Below are 5,000 nucleotides of genomic sequence, written 5' to 3' on the forward strand. Positions count from 1 at the left end.
TAGAGTGTGAAACGCTTACAGTACCAAGGTTTCCTAAGCAGTCACCCATCTAAGTACTCACTAGGCTCGACGTTGCTTAACTTCGGTGATCGGACGAAAACCGGTACTTTCAACGTGATATGACCGTAAACCACATAAACTTATTTTGTGAAATTATTTCCTAATTTCTTGAATTTATCTTTTCTCTTTGACAATTGTTAACAATTAATTATAAGACTTTGCTTCCTTCTCCTTTCCCAAAAAGAGGTAAATTTCAATTAGAGAATTCTATTTTAGTATATATCATTCACTACAACACTTCTTAACTTAGATTCATGCGATTGCCTTACTTGGCTTATTTCCCTTAACTCTGTTTCCTTACTTATTTCTTATTTATGCACGATCTCTAATATTTTGAGTGGGAGGACAGAATGTCAGATCAACTGACCCCCGTACAATGAGTCACCACCTCCGACCAGATATGAACATAGAACGTAAAGAGACAGACGTAAATAAATGACACGTGACATTAGCTCTGCTATTTTGTTGTTTCAGCAATCCAATCCCCTAAGTAACATCAACAACAACAACAATAAAAATGATGATGATCATGATGATCATGATGATAAAGGTGACGATAGTTTTTTTCTTTATACGCTGCTCGGCTGTCCGATGAAGGAGATGTTGCAATGGCAGGTTACAACGGGGTATTTACAAAAAAAAAGAAAAGAAAAAAGACTAGATAAAAGATAAATGAGAACGGGAGAGACAGAAATGATATATAAAAAAAGGCGGAATACATAATATACAAAATACACGAATGTGCAGTCATCCTAATTCAGGAGAGCCTCCAACTGGGCTAATCAAGGAATTTCCTAAATCTAGGCTCACCCTGACTACGAAAGCCACAACGTCTCACTCTACTATTACTTCCCATTCTCTAGGCGTATGTTTTAAACAGCTCCATTCATGATTTCTAACCATTTCTATTACACTCCCCTATGTTTTGACAAATTCGAAGGAGGAGAGTATTTTCCTCTCCAACGCCGGTTTATTGTTTCTAACTTAGGAACAGTTTTGAGGGATGGGGATTAGTTGATACCATTAATCCGTGTGCTTGAATGGTAATGTAATTTATTGACGCTGGAGGTGTGAACGGTGAAGTTGAACTTAGCAGTAATTGAACCCTGAATGTAAATATCACAAAATATTTTATCCGGCAAAACTAAATTTTAGAAATGCGGGTTATCGACTCTATCATCAATGACGTCATTTGATTGGTGATTTATTTCTCGTTAGCGTGAGGAGGAGGAAACACAAGGGTAATATTGACGAGAATCGAACTGAGAATGCATAGAGACCGCAGTAAGTACCGCAGTACATTTACTCTGTCACCTGTCGAATATAAATCCAATGTCCGAAATCTGATGGAATAATTCCTTTTAATGATGAACAATGTATACCAATGGCAAAGCGGTGAGCTGGCAGAAACGTTAGCACGGCGGGCGAAATGCTTAGCAGTATTTCGTCTGTCTTTACGTTCTGAGTTCAAATTCCGCCGAGGTCGACTTTGCCTTTCATCCTTTCGGGGTCGATAAATTAAGTACCAGTTGCGCACTGGTGTCGATCTAATCGATTATCCCCCCCCTCACCCAAAATTTCGGGCCTTGTGCCTAGAGTAGAAAAGAATGTATAGCAATGCCAGGGAATTATAGAAGGAGGGTACGAAATGTTGTTTTGATGTAAATTTGTAAAGTTTCAGCTAGGATCAAAATATCAAGAAATATCCTTTCTACTATAGCCCTAAAATTTGAGAGAAGGAGCTAGTCGATTACTTCGACCCCAGTGCTCATCTGGTACTTATTTCATTAATCGCGAAAGGTGGAATTTGAACTCAGAACGTAAAGACAGACGAAATGCTGCTAAGCACTTTCTCCAGCGGGGTAACGATTCTACCAGCTCGTCGCCTTAAAAGTATTAAGAAATATGACATTTATTTCAGTATTGAGTCTCTTTTCGTTTTGTTCACACTCGAGTGTTTAGGCATATACACCATCTTACACATAAACACACACTTACATAAATACACATACACACTCATTCGCACATGCACACTCTCCTATATAATATTAAATTCCTCCTTAAAATTCACCGATAAACAAGAAAGGACTACAAGTGGATCCCTCCTTATTTTATAGCCCTAAGCGATATTCTTCAAGTGATCATCTACTTTAAAAAGGGAAATTTTCAAACACCGTTAGGAGTTTATCTCAGAGTAGAAAAGATAAGTATCCAGCAAGTTGAGGCCTTGACTTCGTTTTCAATCACCATTTTTATATCTTCATTTCTGTTCTCTTACATGAATAACGTGTCCTCAAATTAAGCATGAACACCACATAATCGCATATGTCCACTACTTTACGTCATCGTTTCTAAGCCGAAATAATGTTTTATATTCACTTAAATCCAGAAATTTTGAAGGATCATCGTTGATGGAATCATTTACTTAGATCAGTAGTTCTCAACCAATTTCTTTTGCCTGTGAACTCCTTCGATTCCTATTTTATTGTACTGGACCTCAATAGCAATTCAAAGTATATATATATATATATTATAGCAGAGACTCCATCTAAGAAGATCTGAAGAAGGAATTGTAATTCCGAAATATCATCGGACTATAGATAACCAAATTACAACAAATATATAGTCTTTTTTTTGTTTTATAGTGCATTGTTGTACCATTGTAAACATTTTATTCTTTACAAACAATACACAATGCTTCAAGCGAACTACAATACTCTCATATATATATATATATATATATAAACCTTACTATATTTTTATAATTAGGAGTCGTAAAAAATTTTAATATCTTTGCGTATTGTAGAAGTTTAAGCAATTTATTTCACATAAATTTTAACAATAAAATGAATCGACAAGAGCCATATGGACTCCGGTTGAGAACTGCTGACTTAAATTATAAATATTTCAAGGCAAGAGAATAAAAAGTTGAACTTGATGTTATTTGAACCCAGAATGTACTGGTATATAACTATAATCCCCAAGAATTTAACTCGATACTATTCAGTTTTTTTTTGTTTTTTTTTGTTAACTCAGTGACATTTGCCAGTAAATAACAGAACACATGGAGAACTATACTTGGTATAAATAATACAGCCACCGTCACATTGTGAAGAAATGTACGACCCAATACAGCTTCGAGTTCTAACATAAGAACAAGGTCACACATTTGGAGGAAGTGGGTAGAATAGATTATATCGGAGACAGTATCTGACTAATTTCGATATTTTAACGACCCTAAAAGTACTAATGCAGAAATAAATAATTCTAAACGTTCGGCAGAATTTAAACGAAGTTGACTTGGTAGTACCGAGCTAATTTATACGATGCCCTACTTATTTTGCAACCAACCGTATTCTTTTATTTATTTATTTATTTATTTATTTTTTCTTCTTTTAGTCAAGAATACAGGCAGTGCCCATGGCTCTTTGTTGTGCACTGGCCTGAATCTTTGCAACAGATTCAATAGAAAATAAAATATCTCTAATCAGTGTTTGAATCCTATTTTGTATCCTATATTTATCATAAATTTAAGGCGGCGAGCTGGCCAGAATCATTAGCACGCTTAAAGCATATCCTTTGTCTTAACGCACTGAGTTTAAATTCCGCCGAGGTCGACTTTGCTATTTATCGTTTCGGGGTCGATAAAATAAATATCTGTTCGATAAAATACGTACTGTAGTCGATGCAATCAATTTATTCCCTTCCACGAACCTACTGGCCCTGTACCAGAATTTTGGAACCAATATTTATCATATCATTTCTAATTCAGTTACAAGGTCCACCTCCCGCATCTTAATGAAAGCGTTTACTTGTCCATTTCAACCATACTATATAAAAAGTAGCTATTCAATATATAGAGCCACAAAAATCTAAAAGAACAGAAATAAACGCTGTCTCTTTCTCTAATTAAACCTTGAGTAATAAAAAAAAATAATAAGGGCGCACCATCAGCCGGTTCTTAGGTGCCTACATCGGAGTTCACACTGTTGCAAACACTCGGGGTAGGTTACCAGTTTGAGGATAATTTCCGCCATTTTGTCTCAGATGGAGTGAGAAAACAAATTGTCATGAGAGTGATCCTTCTCTTTTTGACTAAACGGTAAATAAATGTCATTACAAATGCGCCATGGTAGAAAAATAGATAAGAGTCTCACATCTGAATTTCTGTGGATCGTAAGTGAACTCGATAGGGGCTGACTTGGGTCTAGCAACAACATATCTCTTATGTCCAAGAGGCTATTGATTTCTTATATCAATATAAGGCCTGACATCTGGTGGGAGTGAGGAAACAGTCACTTACATCGACTCCAATATTTCACTGGTACTTAGGTTTATTACCAAGAATATATTAAAGCGCAGATGATAAAAAAGTTTTATAATTCTTACATTAAGATATGAGAAGTAGCTTAATGTCTGTTCGTCTAGCTGTCTGGCTTTTGTTTCACACCCCCTACACACACAAACACACACAAAATCTTATATACACATACATACACGCATAGGTGATACTAGGCACACGCATATACACTCAGACTTCTCTCTTTCTCTCAACATATTCTGTTTGTATGGCTGTCTATACGAATCCCTCTACCCACCTCACAATCTCTCTCTGTCTCTCTCTGTCTCTCTCTGTCTCTCTCTCTCTGTGTCTCTCTCTCTTTCTCTCTTTCTCTCTCTCATACACACACAAATACACACGCATCGCTTAGACTCCCACACATACATACACATACACACACATATATATAAGCAGAAATGTGTTAACAAAGTGTGTCTAATATCACGATGAAATTAAACCCCGAATATAGCAGAATCTCCATATGTTCAGAATGTGTTTATTGACGTTTCGCAGCATCTCAGAAGGCCTAACCATGATGATGATGATGATGATGATGATGATCATCATCATCATCATCATCATCATCATCATCATCATC

General features: G+C 36.2%; 1 long non-coding RNA gene and 1 other non-coding gene across 3 annotated transcripts in view; one reads left to right on the forward strand and one right to left on the reverse strand.

Moving 5' to 3' along the window:
• The window catches only part of LOC128247355 (uncharacterized), a 34,213-nt gene that overhangs the window by 17,370 nt on the left and 11,843 nt on the right, over window positions 1-5,000 (forward strand). The window lies entirely within an intron of this gene.
• Window positions 13-131, reverse strand: LOC128247458 (5S ribosomal RNA). The gene has a single exon (XR_008263836.1). It is a non-coding gene; the product is annotated as a 5S ribosomal RNA (ribosomal RNA).

Source organism: Octopus bimaculoides, chromosome 3, assembly GCF_001194135.2.
Source record: "Octopus bimaculoides isolate UCB-OBI-ISO-001 chromosome 3, ASM119413v2, whole genome shotgun sequence".
NCBI classification, from domain to species: domain Eukaryota; kingdom Metazoa; phylum Mollusca; class Cephalopoda; order Octopoda; family Octopodidae; genus Octopus; species Octopus bimaculoides.